The 15534-nt window shown below is 42.9% G+C and overlaps 1 long non-coding RNA gene across 1 annotated transcript; it reads right to left on the minus strand.

Annotated features, from left to right (window-relative positions):
• Positions 1 to 3046: 3046 nt before the first annotated feature.
• Positions 3047 to 14161, minus strand: LOC123616396 (uncharacterized). Its single transcript, XR_012502399.1, has 3 exons — positions 9884 to 14161; positions 6510 to 6747; positions 3047 to 3165 (listed from the first exon to the last, which is right to left on the minus strand). It is a non-coding gene; the product is annotated as an uncharacterized LOC123616396 (long non-coding RNA).
• Between the last annotated feature and the right edge of the window lie 1373 nt (positions 14162 to 15534).

The raw sequence follows: 15534 nt of genomic DNA on the forward strand, positions 1-15534 counted from the left end.
CTGCTGCTTCATAGCTACATTTAATCTAGTGCTTAATAAGGGAGTCGTTTTGTTTTAATTGGGACAAGTAGGAGCAGTTAAGACTACCAAAAATGCCGCCATTGGCTTAGATTGGCAAAATTTGGGTTATGCAGTATCATGGTTCAAGGTTGAGCGATTTAAAAAATGCATCTTATTTAATAGTGTCATGTTGACCCACTGCTGGCTGCCTACCCATTGGCCTGTCAGCGGGAAAAGAGCACATACTAGTCTTTAAATACCGCCTTTATATCAAACAGTAGTTTAAACAGTTTTGCGAGTGGCTGTAATTCATTTCTGTCCCAATCAGTGATTATATATTATTTTAAGTAATAGTGTATTTACTTTCTTAACTTCCTGGTACTGGTGCTGTTTGTCTTCACGTTTAATGAACCAATTTCATTATCACAATGCAATTAATAATGTATTTGTAAATTAAATTTTCCAAGATTGGAATATTTTAAGGGTAAGCAGCTTGATGGATATATGTCCATATATTTGGAGAATTTTTCCGTTTTTCAGGGGTGGGGGGGAGCGGATTAACTAGTCCTTAAAATCTATGTGTAACATACTTTTTATTCCTCATTTCTTCCTAATCTAATGATCTTCATTCTTTTTGATTAATCTGTGAAAAATCCTGTCTGCTTGTTTGAAAAAAAAAAGAAAAAAAATGTTTTTTTCTCTTCTTGCTCTCCTGTGTGAGTTTTAGGCATGTTATTTCACCCCATCTCGGTGTCAGGCCCTTTTTCTGTAGTATACAGTTGGCTTAGCTTTCTCCAAGGTTCTTTCCAAATCTGCAGTGTTTACACTGTAGTGAGGATTTTAATAATCAAATTTTTTGATTTTGGTTTTCTCTCATTAATTTTGTCCTTCATTCTGAGGTATGAAGACAGTTTAAAGGCAAGCTTAGAGACAGGTAATTGCACAATATTTGATTAGCTTCCATCCTAAGGATATTTTGACTGATGACCAGAGTTGATTATATTATCTCTAGAGCAAGAAATACTGAGTTGTGAAGAAATCCTTTTCTCTCTTGAGAATACAGCATTTTGTCTTAGTGATTATATTCTTGTTACCAGGATAGAGCTGTTTACCTGATACCGTTAAAAATATCAGTATGTGCAAAGCCCCCAAAGCTTTCAGATGAGACTTACATAGAGGTTGGCACCTTCGTACATAAATCTGCCTCAGCACATGGGGAAAAAAATGAACCTACCAATAGAAGTCCCCAAATTTGGACTAGGCTTGACAGGAAAACAAACATGGAACATCCTGAAAGATGTGTTCTCTTTAAGACCTAATGTTTGAAACAGTTTAAGAATTACTTTTTGTTTTCTGTACCACATAGGAAATAGAAGTTTTACGTTTGCATAAACATTCTGACTGGCATTTCTTTTTTTAAGTATCATAGATTTCACGTACTAGTTCATATCATGCTTGCCAACTCCTCCTCTATACCTGTGATTCCCAAACTTGTCTCACATTGGAATTACTTCAAGAGCTTCTGAAAAACTGATAACCTGTGTCCCACCCCCAGCAATTGTGATCTAATTCATTTGGAATGTAGTTTAAATATTAGAATTTTTAAAAGATCCCCAGGTGATTCTAATGTACAGAAGAGTTGTAGGACCACTGCTGTATTATGAGACGTTGAATCTATTGAAAACTGCTAATGGGTTCGCCACATCCAGATGTGTGTGGCCCTGAAACACGCATGAGTGCTGACATTTCTCTGAGAGTCTGTCCCCTGCCCCCAGAAGTTCCACCAGCAACACTTGAAGACTCAATACTTGGGTGCTCTTGTGTGCTAGGCACTGTTCTAAGTAGTGATGGGTGAAGAAAAAGAAAAGTCCCTGTTCCTGGACCAGACATTCTAGAGGCTCTTTCAGAAGTCTGCCCCAAAAAGATTGCTGGCTGAGATGAGGGTGGTAACAGTGGAAGTGGTGGCGAGTCGTAGGACTCCGCTGGTGTTTAGAGGTGCAGAGACTGGAAAGCAAAGGGATGGCAAGGATGACTCGGGCTTTTGGCTTGAGAGAGGAAAAAAAATTAAGACCTCTGTTTTGCATTTAGGTCTGGGAGGACCCAGCATGGAGTTGAGGGACTGAAGTTAAGGGAAAAGACAGGAGATAAAACACTGGGAATTCAGCCTATGAAGGGAATTGAAAGTCATTTGCCTGAAATCACTCATGTAAGCAGATCAGTGCTTCTCCCATTTTGAGATGCAAGTGCATCACCTAGTTTTCTGAAGATGCAGATTCTGGTTCAGTAGTTCTGGCCTGGGGCCTGAGATCCTACATTTCTAACAGGCTCCTCAGTGGTGCTGATGCTGCCGGTTCAGGGACCCACATTTTGAGGAGAAGCTGGTGCGGATGCAGAGGAGGGGGGCGCCGGCCTTGCAGTGCAACGTGTCAGTGGGGAAGGAGCCAGCAGAGGAGACTGGGAGATCCCTCAGTGAGATAAACCAGGAAAACGGCACACCAGCAGTAGACATGAAGAAAGTGTTTCAAGAAGGGAGCGATCTCAAGCGCCGTGCAAGTAAGCTGAGGACCGTTAAGTTTAACCGGCTGTGGGGTCTGGGATGAAGGGTTGGTTGGAGAGGATTAGGAGCAGGAGCGGCTGGAAGCGGAGGCAGCAGCTGTGGCCAGCTCACGGTTCCATGTAAAGGGGAACAGAAGATGGGGCAGGTGAGCTAAGGGAGGATTCGAACTCCTAAGGAGAAAACAGCATGATTATATGCTGATTGGAATATTCCATCAGAAGGGGACCGATGAGAGCTGGAGGCGGAGTGGTGATTGCAGGCGTGGCATCTGAGCGGGCAAGGAGAGGCAGCCAGGACTATGAGGGGTTAACGTCCAGCAGGCCCAGGGGCAGCTCCAGTTCATGTGTCAGAAGGGCAGGCAGTGTTTTTACTCATTTATTCAAAAATACTGCATACCTGTTATTTCCAGGGCACTGTTTGGGGTGCTGAGGATAAAGCAGTGACCAGAACAAGACAAAAGTCTATTAACGCAGTGGTGCTGAGGTTCGGAGCGAATTGGTGTCCATGCACACCGCGTGCTAAGTTTGGTGCTGGGAAAATGGGATCGTTCTCTTCTAGCAGCTTCCGGGCTCCTAGCGAAGCGCTGAGATGGGGAAGGTGCTGGAAGTCTGCGGGAGGGAGTGGAAGGTGCGTGTGAGGAGCGGGGAGACACTCACTCAGGAGACGGGGAATTTGAATGGACCGGGACTGCCCGTCAAAACAGGGTCAGCTGGAGCTTTTGGTCATAACTTCAAATGAATTCATTCTTTTGCCTGGATGCAAGTGTGAGAAAAAGAGAACTGTACAAAATAACTTAAAATTTCAAACCCTCTCCACCGTCAGCCAGGAAAATGGTAGCTCCGTCGGCCTTTTTATACACCCAGCAGGTGGCTTCCTCCAAGGGGTCTGTCCTCATCTCCCCCACCTGAAAAGGAGCCTTGAAGGAGCAGTTGGTAGAAAGAAGCGAGACAGCTCTTCAGCCTTTGAATCAAGTCCTTATCATGTGGTGCCATTCAAAATCTATTTTAAATAAAGTAAAAGTTATCTTGCAATTACCTTTGCTGTGCTGCCTAAACTCTCCATCAATCAGAGCAACCAAAGCTCCTTTGTCACATCCTGAATGGGAAGGCAGAGGCCGGGACTAGGATTCCAGATGTGGCTCCTCCAGGACCCCAGTCAGGTCACCTGTCCTTGGCCTGTAGTCTGTTCAGCTGTAAAGCGTGATTTAAGATACGGATATCCTAAAAATGTGGTCTTTATTCATGCCCCTTAATATTGCTCGTAGGAAAGAGTTCTGGGCACAAGGTTCACTAATTGGGTAGTTTATAAAATAATAGCTCTTAAAAAAATAAAAATAAAATAACAGCTTTTAATTTGTGTATGTGGTAACCAGACTTGTAGGCAGGGTTTTTCTACATGTCAGACACTAGAAAGAGCCTGATGGATGTTTGCCCTTTCCACAAACCATTCTAATTTAATATTTAAAAGTATTACTAACTCTATACTTTTCTTCAAAACAACTCACATTTTGACGTCAACTTATTTTTAGAAAGGAGCATATCAATCACTTTGGTAAAGGGAAAATTATTATCACTTTCTGTGCGTTGAAGATTAAAAAATATAATGAAAACAAAGCAACTTTATTAAATTCCAGCTATGTAGTATTGTCTGTGAAAGAAGAGCCCAAACCCTACCTCCCTTTTTGAAAAGGTGTGATTAGTAAATAATATTAGGTAGGGGTAAAAAACATGTAAATGCCAAATTGCATCTTTCTGTATGATGTCATCAAAAGGATGTAAAGAGAATTTTGAGCACAGCTTTAGCGTGCTACTCCGGGAAACACTTTGAGCAACAGAAGATTAACAGCTGCAGTCTGGGTCTTGTCCATCAGTATGAGACAGAAATACTAACCTGTCTTAATTTCAAGGCATTTATCTAGCGACACGCAGATGCAACGGACCTCTTACTTAAGGTTTCTGTAAACCCTGTAAGGTAGTGACCAGCTTTCTCTCTCATTATTAGGGTAACGGATGTTCTCCTGACTCCACAGGAGTTTTCTTTTTGTCTGTTTTTTCTGATCTCAGGATAAAAACCTGCAGCCCCTCAATGTCACACTTTCAGGAGTTGAGAGCGATTCCTGGTCTACAGTCATTGTGGGGCACAGCATAACAGTACCTCCCCCCAAAAAATCCTTACAATTTTTCAGATAACTTCCTCAGTTACCCACTTGCTAGCAGGTTCTTGATTTAGCAGTCTCCATTATTTAGAGCATCACTGTATTGTTTCGGTTTTTAAAAACATGTAGAGTTTTCCTTTTCTTCCCTGTTCTTGACTGTCTTCAAAGAGCAGCGTTTTGCTATCTACTGGCTCTGAGCAGCAAGATCTAATTACTGTATTTGAGCAGGGCCCTTAGCTTATTTATATAGTGCACTAATCTTAGAAACTTCCCACGTACGGACAACAACGATGCTGGGCCAACTGGCTAGCTTTCTCCCCCAGGGCTCAGGTTTTAGACAAGTGATACGGGGTCGTGTGGCCTCAGTGGAGGTAATGGTTTTGGTCCCGAGAGAAGAACTTGCTGTTTTACCCACCCAGGGTGTGACGTGGTGGCAGCTAACAATTCCCAGCCTTTACAACAGACTTTTATTGTACTTTTGTGCCTTCCTGAGACGTAACAGCCTCCAAATTTCAGAAAGGTTCTTCTGTGATCTTTAGAGCGTACGTTTGCCTTTTAGCTTTTATAAACTTCTATTTCCCACCAATTTGAAAAAAGTGAATTATCACAGATTGAAAAAAGTGCCTATAAACTGTGGTAAATAGTGATGGAAGAGTTTTGACTGCAAAAAGCTTGCAGCAGCTTCAGCTCTGAGCTGCTGGTGCTTGAGTGTCGCACCAAATATTTTCCACATCTTCGTCAGTTCAGTGTTACTTCCGGATCATTCTGACTAAATTTAAGATGTAGTTTACTGGCAATTTTCTAATTGCATCATGAAAAAATAAAGAAGCTTCCTATAGCTGGTTAAGAGAAGGAAAAAGAAATTGAAGAAATTATTGTCTTTCTATTTAAGTCTTTAAAATTCATCTTAAATTAATCAGATTTCTCTTTCCAGGAGTAGATTAAATTGTTAACTATCCAGAACCGAGAGATTAAAAAACTTTTTTTTTTTTTAATATGTCACTTTCACATCATTTGAAGATCTGAAACAAGACTTTGTTCCTCTTGAGCCAACAGGAGTGCATTTAGGATTACGGGGAAGCACTTCCGCGAAGTACTTAGTGTGGGAGAGAGTTTGCAGGACCTGCTTAAATACTTTAACAAGTGGTCTGTTAATCCAGTGAGTTGCCAAAACATTGGAAATCACTGACAGAAATAATCTGTTCAATACTTTGGCCTTGACCTCCTCACCTCAAATTTTCCATCCAACCTCAGCCAGCCACCTACACGGTGTCATCTTAGACTTTGCGACTATCGGAATCTCCAAGAGTAAATTCTGTTTCCAGCCTCCCACCCTCTGACCACTACCCCCCATCGATCTGGCTCACTCCCGTCTCCACTCTGACCTGAGCACCTCCGGTACCACCAGGACCTCCAAAACATTCCCATCAAACCCGCCCACCTTTCAGCTGCTCAGTTTGGCTTTTGCTGCTTTATGGGACTCAGATTCCTGGCCCATCGAGCTGATCCCCCACTGGCAAACCTTCTGAGCCAGCGTGCTTCTTTCCTCACCTCTCAACACTGTTTAAACCCAACTCAGCCGACTTGGCTTCTGCAGTCGGGTGGCTAGAGAGAAGCTTAGACTAACACACAACTGTGCTGACCGTCCATTCCTTCAGTTCATGACAAAGCCCAAGCCATCCCCGCTGCACTGAGTCAATTTACTTTCACTCTCCGAGATCCCTTTTCTACTTTTTCTTCTTTCTTCAAACCACCAGGACCCCTCCTCCCTCCACACTCACAGGGTGATGACCTCACCTCTTACTTCACTGACAACAACCACCGAGTTAACCGGAGATCTCCGCCTGTTATTTCTCCTGGAACTCCTGGTCGGCCTGACTCCCGTCTCCTTATGATGGATGGCTGTCCAATGCCAAGGCCAACCACTCCGAGCCTGCACAGGAACTCCCTTCCTGCAGTCATGCCCTCCGTCTCAGTTATCCGTGATTCCCCCGTCCGCTGGACTCTTCTACTGCCATGTAGTGTTGTTATGCTTCTAATCTCAAAAACAAAAAAGAAGACAAAAAAAACAATGACAATAAATGGCACCACATTCCCTGCCAAGTAATATCCCATTTTCTTTGCTCACTTTTATGGAGAAACAACTCGAAATTGCTGTCTGTTTTTGTCTCTCTGGCCTTCCATTCTTTCCCTGGCTTTGTCTCCAGCATTCCAATGAAATGCCTTCACATTACCAGATTCGATTGTCAGTTCTCTGTCATTATCTTTTCCTGCCAACATTTGACACAATGATCATTCTTTCTTACAATGCTTTTTTTTTTTTTTTCCACTTGGTCTCCAGGGTACAAAGTATACTTACTCTAGAATCTCCTCCAATCTCACAGATGGTTCCTTCTGTCTACGGCCATACCACCCTGAACGCACCCAATCTCATCTGATCTCGGAAGCTAAGCAGGGTCGGGCCTGGTTAGTACTTGGATGGGAGGCGAATGGTTCCTTCTCATTCTGCTTTGCTGGATAGCCCCTTCTTCCTGTCCTCCACATCCCGGAGTGTCCTAGGTGAAGGCTTCAGAAGTCTTTTCCAGCTACACCCTCTCCCTAGGGGATCTCATCCTGTCCCGTGGCTTTAAACACCCTTGACTCTCTGATGACTCCCAAATAAATACCAGCAACAGAACCCTTCTATCCACACTTGCATATCTAGCTGCCTTCTCAACACTGCCCTTCGCGTGTCTAACGGACCTCTCCAACAGAGCATGTTAGCCCCTGACTATTATACTCCCTCCCAGCCATGAACTTATTCTTTTCTAGTCTTCCTCTTCATGGTCAAGGGCAATTCCATCTTCTAGCTGCTGAAGCCAAAAATCTTGGAGTCATCTTTGACTCCTTTTGTTCTCTTCTACTCCAAAACAAGTTTGTCTGCGAATTCTGTCCATCTGACCTTGGAAAACACATTGGGCAGCTTGCTGCTCCCCTGCTCCACACCTCATCTAGACCATTATTAATCACATCTGCGAGGACGATTGTAACAGCCTCCTAACCGATCTTCCTGGTGGTTCCCTTTGCCTTCTGTTTATTTTCGACAAAGCAGCTAAAGAGATTCAGCGAATCAGTCTTTCAGTGGCATCCCATCATATAGTAAAACCCAAGTCCTTATGACGGCCTAAAAGGCCCCACTTAACCTGGCTCCGAGTTCCATCTCCTCCTGGCACTCCTCTTATGCTCATTCTGTTACAGCCACATGGACCAGCTTGCTGTGTCCCGAGCACATCGTCACTCACTCCCCCTCTGCCTGCAGTGCTCTGCTCTCAAATGTCCATTTCCCTCACTCCCTCTGTCCCGCAACCACTCCACGGATACCTATTTTATGCTCTGCAACGTTCTGTTTCCTCTGACCCATCAAAACTCTCATCCACCGCCATCTAGATTAGGAGGAAAGAAGGGAGGTTATGGCTCACGTGGTAGAGTGCATGTTTAGCATGCATGAGGTTCTGGGTTCAATCCCCAGTACCTCCTCTAAAAATAAATAAATGAATAGATTAGGAGGAAGACCATAGTCTGTGAAACTCCAACTAAAGGATGCTTATCTGACCTTCACCTTCTCAGAGAATTTTAATAATGTTTGTACTGCTAATATGACAGTAATCCAAATGAATCTTGCATCTGTGGAAATTTGAGATGGTAGATAAAGACAATTCAAACAGAAAGGAAAAAACACCAATGAAAAGAGAAAATGTCCCAAGGACGTGTTACCCCCCCCCCCATTCCCGTGAACCTTTCTTTATAGTCCATGGTTATTTGACTGTCTCTTCCCACTAAACTGTAGCTCCTTGGGGGCAGGAATTATGTCTATTTTGCTCATGGCTGTATTTTCAGTGCCTCGAACAGTGCTAACACGTGACACATCATTAATAAATATTTTTTGAATGAATGTTGTGAAACCTTTGTTAATCTAGTCCAGTGTCTTTGTTTTTTAAACATATCCTCCCTTCTCAGTAGGCCTGTTTTCTTAGAATGAAGATGTCGAATGGACCAAGTGCTTGTACCTTTCACTCAGGAACGCTGAGTGATTCTGGTTGGGCACCTGCATGTCAGGGCCTTATGGGAGCATCTAGTTACTGTGTTCTTTCTCCAAATCCCAGAGCTGATGCATTAGGTTCATGTTCTGGGGTATTTTGAGGTCTGATGAACACCGGCTTCTCCAAGATTCCAAAAACGCTTTTTCCTTCTGTCTCTGTGTCTCCCATGTCCACAGCTCATGTCTTCTTCTCCTGCCCCCTTTTTAAAAACTGGTCATAAAATTTAAAATATCACTCACTATTCTATATATGCCTTAGGAGATTTAGTGTTCCCTAGTTCAGGAAATGTGTTGGTCTAACACCCCTTAAAATATAATCAAGTCAGGGTGGAAGGAACATGAGTCTGTAAAAAACAGCTCTTTTAAGTTTCTAGTCAGAGACAGTGTATAAAGAAAGTACGGGGGTGTAGGTCAGTGGTAGAGCATGTGCTTAATTTGAGCATGGGAGAGGTCCTGGGCTCAATCCCCAGTACCTCCATTAAATACATAAATACATAAATAAATATTTTAAAAATAAATAAAATATATACCATTAAAAAAAAAAGCAGACTGTCTTAGTAAATAACTCAATCTAGTGCTCGATAGCATAAGACAATTTTCAGCTAGAGAAAGTGAGAATTTGAAATGCAGGCTTTCAAATCCTAAACCTGATGCCAGGAATATAAAACGCAGAAGGACTGCATGAACGAAAACAGATCTCAGGTCATTATTCAGAACACCAGCGGATTCAGAGGGAGCCGCAGGAGGTTCCACAGAGACCCCTTCCGGTTTAAGCAGAGCTGGTGTTTGTATGAGTCTTGACTGTCCTGGGGGGAGGCCGGGCAGCACAAAGAGGCGCAAAGGCACCCTGTAGACAGAAGAGAAGTCCCCCCTAGAAGTGAGCCGGAAACAGAAGACCAGAGGACGTCAGCTCTTAACCAGTCTTGAGTGGCTCATCGCGGAGAGATGACCTCTTGACCTAGGATTACGAGGCAAAATTTGCCCAGAAAATGGGGATTCCTGAAAGATGGCTGGAACTCCAGATATTTCAAGAAGCAATTTCAACCACTGCCATTTCCATTAGAGAAAAAGAAGAGGGGAAAAAAATACTCACAGAGAAAGACATTCACGATTCCTGATCTGTTGAACATTCCTAATTCGTGACCCTGGCAGATCATTTTCAAAAGGTTTTAAAGCCAGGCTAAGCTTCCCTAAGTAAAGGCATGGGGTGCCTCTTGTCCTCAAGGGTTAAATGAAGTTAAAATGAAGGCCCCATATTCCCATCGCTATTTTAAGGGACTCCGGAATTAATGTTTTTCAAATCCCTTTCGCCGTTTGAGCCAAAGGCATGCGCTGGAGACTGTCCATCTCTTCTGCAAGCTGGTCAGAAACCGTCTTGAGCAGCACCTGAAAGCGTCAAGTCATGGGAGACTCCATTTCAGTTGAACGTGCTGCAGTGAATTCTCGCAAAGACCGCCTGACAGCGTGAGCAGTGCTAGGTAAGAAGATGCTGCTCCATTTGGTTTGGTATCAACTTGCATTTGAGTTGGCATATTTCCCCATGAGCCATCAATCTTGCGGATTCACCACCTTTCAGCTTGATTTATAAGCTTCCGTTGCCAGGCACACGCTACACACCACGAGTCTTCTTTCGTCCAGTGTTCCAACGGCTGTGCTGAGATCCTCACGTCAGAATTTGACAGATGTTGGAGGAAAACAGGAGGCAAGTCACAGAGTGGGAGAAGCTCGAGAACCAGCCTATTTATAACTTGGCCTTTTTTATTTGTTGTGTTCTGTACTACAAACCTGGCCTTAGCCTAAAGTTACTAGTCTAAGTAACCCAGTTCTGAAGTGAGACTCTCCTAATATTTAGAGCTGAATTATTCAGGCAGGCCTGGGAGATATTGCAGGTTCGGGTCCAGACCACCACAATACAGCAAACATTGTAATAAAGTGAGGCACACACATTTTTTTTGGTTTCTCAGGGCATATATAAAAGTTATGTTTACACTATTCTGTAGTCTATTAAGTGTGCAACGGCATTGTGTCTAAAAAACAATGTCCATATCTTAATTAAAAATACTTCATTACTAACAATGCTAACCATCATCTGAGCCTTCAGCGAGTCATAATTTTTTGCTGATGGAGGGTCTTCCCTCGGGGTTGACGGCTTCTGACTGGTCAGGGTGGCAGGTGCTGAAGGTTGGGGCTGCGGCAATGTCTTAAAAATGAGACAACAATGAAGTCTGCCCAACTGACGTGCTCTTCCTTTCACTTGAATACTTAGAGGCCATTGTAGGGTTATTATTGGGCCTAATTTCAATGTTGTTGTGTCTCAGAGAATAGGGAGGCCCGAGGAGAGGGGGAGAGTTGGGGGAACAGCCAGTTAGTGGAACAGTCAAAACAGCATTTATCAATTAAGTTTGTTGTCTTAGGTGAGTGTGGTTCATGGCTCCCCCAAACAATTATACAGTAACATCAAAGATGACTGATCACAGATCACTGTAACACGTAACAATCACGAAAAAGTCTGAAATAGTGCGAGAATTACCAAAATGTGAGACAGAGACACAAAGTGAACTAATGCTTTTAGAAAAATGATGCCGATAGACTTGCTGTAGGCAGGGTGGCCACAAACGTCCAATTTGGAGAAAAAGCGGTTATCTGTGAAGTACGAGAAAATGAGGTATGCCTGTAATTTGTAATAAGTCATTAATACTTTAAAACCCAAATACAAAAAATTTGTATATTTTATTGAGATATTGGTCACATATTATACAATCCACCCATTTAAAGTCTTTTTTTTTTTTTTTTTTGGTACATTTACCAGGTTGGGCAACCATTGCCATGATCTGATTTTAGAATATTTTGTCCCTTCTAAAAGGAGCCTTGTCCCCATTGGATGTCATTCCCCACTCCCTCCACTCCTCCACGCCCCACTCCACCCCCCTACTCAAGCCCCAAGCAACCATTAATCTACTCTCTGTCTGTACAGACTTCCCTATTCCAGACATTTCACAGGAATGGAATCATACACTATGTGGACTTCTGTGACTGATTCCTTTTCACCGAGGTTCATCCATGTTGTAGCACGTGTCAGTATTTCATTAATTTTTACTGCCCAATTAATAATATTCTGTTGTGTGGATATACTACACATTTTAGCTATACATTCATCAGCTAGTGGACACTCAATAAAAAAGTTTATATCTCATCATGAAAGAAAGGTGAGCAGCATTGTTCACACTCACAATGCGGGGCTCCACAGAACCAGGATGCGTTGAACCACAGAGGCCTCCAGCCTCGGCAGCTCCCCGCACCGTGTACTTAATGCTGGCTACGTCATTACTTGTGAAGCTGCACCGTCCACTGGGCTTCTAATGACTCTCTCACAGGTCGTTACAGTGCCTCACTGATCACGACTACAAATGCAGGTCTTATCCAGGACATGCAGGAAAACGTGAACAATAATTTGCATTCCAGTCAGGTCAGCTTTTCTGTTGGGAAGTTATAGCTTCAAACATAGAACAACACACCATCCAAACGTGTCTTCTCTAACACTCCTTGGACTGTAATCCCTGCATTGTAAGAATGTGATCTCTTTGAATGTTGTCTGTATCCCTCTCTTCAAGCCACTGCTGCCAACAGAGAGGACACAGGGGCTGTGGGTGGGAGGAGAAGAGCGGTCCAGTTCATGCAAGGAATTGAGTCGTTTCTCTGGCAAAACAGGCAGCTTGTTGATTACAAGCGTGAGAAGACGTTGATCCGAAGGGTCCGTTGAACTGGAAGGGCCCATTGGCATCGTGGAGTAATAGTCTTGCAAGCCCATGGAGAAGATCAGGCACAACCACATAGAAGGGAGCCTACGGAGGAGGTGGGGTAACTGCTCTGGGAGACAGCAGAAGGGGGCGTCACACAGGGGAAAGGATGCCTGCCGCCACTCCAATGGCCCTCGGGTGCTACTGATGGGAGGTGACACTACACTGGGAAACAGACAAGTGAAAGCCAAGCCTGCCTTCCTGAGTTTGGGACTTGGTTTCACATAAATGGAATCCTCTGATATGTGGTCTTTTGTGACTGGTTTCTTTCACTTACTGTGTGTGGTTTAATGCTCTACTGGTGCCATCTTGAAATTTTTGATAATTTAATCTCTGCATTTGTGTTTTGTACGTGAAGCCCTAAGGGACAATGGAATATGCATGTCAGCAGCAGAGAAATGTCAGGAGACAAGCCCTGAGCAATTGGCTTGATGGCCAAGCACATATATGGATGCCTTGGGGACAGTCTGGGCCCAGTGGGGTCCCAAGGTGGCCGGGCCAGGACTTGGCCCTGATTGGGGCTGATGACAGTTGCAGCAGCAGCAGCAGAAGCAGTGGAGACAGACCAGCTGCAGCTACAGGGAAAAAAGAGTGGCTGCCAGCACCTGGGGTGGGAGGCAGCAAGACCCTCTGTCCCCAGAGCCCATCCTTGCAGTGTCTGCACAAGTATTAGCTCTCCGGCCTGAGCCCCAGGACAGGAACTGTGGGTGCTCAAGCAGTAAAGTTTGCCAGTAAATTATTACAAAGGGAAACCATACACGTGGGCATTGCATTGAAGCTTATCAGGAAGCTATTAGAATTCTCAGAGATCAGGCTCTCCAGTCTTTAAAACTGCTGGAACATTGCAAAGCAAAGCAAAGCAAAGCAAATATCCACAGGCTTGGAAATGAAATTTAAAGGTCATGGCATTCAACGGAAAAGAACACCACTTCCATAAGGAGCTCCGAATAAAGCAAATATTAACGAGGAAAAAATTCTTAAAATTAAATCTTCATTGTAATTGAAGATACAATTTCAGAATGCATAAATTAGTGTTTGAAGTTACATAAAAATGATGAGGCCAGTTTCAAAAACCTCCACAAGTTAGAGGAGATACCAGAAAAACTATTAAAACGCCAGTGTGTAATTTGAAATTTACAACTCAATTCAGACTTACAGGAAATCAATTTTGTACTAAGAATTAAATCCTTTTTTTTAGAAAAATTATTCTGTGAGAATAATCTCTAGATGTGCTAAATTATATTTTAAAGTAATTTATCAGAAATGTATCATGGTGTCAACAGACCAATGCCCTTAAGAGCTCCAGAAATATTTTCTTCTTTCTCAAAATTAAAAATTATCCAAAATTATTAGTGATCTGGCATCTGGCAAGAGTGATTGATGTTGCTTTCAATTATATTGATGAAAAATGAAATTGCTAAAAGTGCAGCTTGCAATGATCTAATCAATGAATTTACAGAAAAGCAGGCCAGAAAAATCTTCTGTTAGGTCAAGATATCCCATTTTTAAAGTATCATTATTTATTATACTATGTAAAATTATGACAGACAATGGAATATTACTCAGCGCTAAAAAGAAATGAGCTATTAAGCCATGAAAAGACATGGAGGAATCTTAAATGCACATTTACTAAATGAACAAAGCCGATCTGAAACACATACTGTGAACCTAAAACTGCTCTAAAAAGTAAAGTCTACATAGTGTATGTGCTGCCGAAGCAAGCACAGTAAAGTCTATTGAAAAGGGGGGAAAATAGGCAAAAGATCTGAACACCTCACCAAAGAAGATGTACAGATGGCAAATAAGCATATGAAAAGATACGCAATGTCGTATGTCAGTAGGGAATTGCAAACTGAAACAGGAATGAGATATCACCACACACCTATCAGAACGGCAAAAACCCAGAACATTGCCAGCACCAAACACTGATGAGAATGTGGAGCGACAGGAATTCTCCTTCGTGGCTGGTGGAAATGCAAAACGGTCTAGTCACCCTGGAAGACAGTTTTGACAGTTTCCTACAAAGCTAAACATACTCTTAACATAGAACACAGCCATCACATTCCTTGGAATTTACTCGAAGGGCTTGAAAACTTACGTCCAACACAAATCTGCACATGGATGTTTGTGCAGCTTTATTAATAATTGTCCAAACTTGGAAGAAACCAGGATGTTCTTCAATAGTTGAGTGGATAAATAAACTGGTAATCCAGACCATGAGATATGATTTAGTACAAAAAAGAGAGGAACTATCAAGCCATGAAAAGACATGAAAGAATCTTATGCATATTCCTAAGTGAACGAAGCCTCTCTGAAAGGCTCCATACAGTCTGATTCCAGCTACATGACATTTTGGAGAAGACAAAACCATAAAAGGTTAACATAAAACAGTAAAAGGATCAGTGGTTGGTTGCCAACAGTTGTGGGGAGGGAGGGGTGAGTAGGAGGAGCACAGAGGATCTTTAGAGGAGGGAAGCTGTTCCGTAGGACCCGACGATGCTAGATACACGTCCTCGTGCACTTTCAAAACCCATAGCATGTACAACACCAAAAGTGAACCCTAATGTAAACTATGGGCTTTGGGTGATCCTAGTTTGTCAGGGTAGGTTCATCAGTTAAAACAAATGCATCCCCCTGGGGGGGGGTTGCTGATAGTGAGGAAAGCTGTGTCTGTGTGTGTTTTCAAATGACTTACAGTTAATCATTGAAAGCAAACTAAATGGAACACTTACAAATAGAGAAGAATTACATGTCAGAGCCTTTTGCAAACTGAGCTGGGACAGAAAGGGACTGAGGCTGCCCCCCTGTGTGTGGGGCGGGGGCAGGGGGTATGCAGCAATTCTCTTTGCTGCAAATCTAAAATTTCTTAAAAAAAACTATGTAAAATTTTTTGAATATTCAAGATGTACTACCTTTTAAAAAATTTTTTAAATTGAAATATAGTCAG

This window comes from Camelus bactrianus, chromosome 26 (genome assembly GCF_048773025.1).
Source record: "Camelus bactrianus isolate YW-2024 breed Bactrian camel chromosome 26, ASM4877302v1, whole genome shotgun sequence".
Taxonomy (NCBI): Eukaryota; Metazoa; Chordata; class Mammalia; order Artiodactyla; family Camelidae; genus Camelus; species Camelus bactrianus.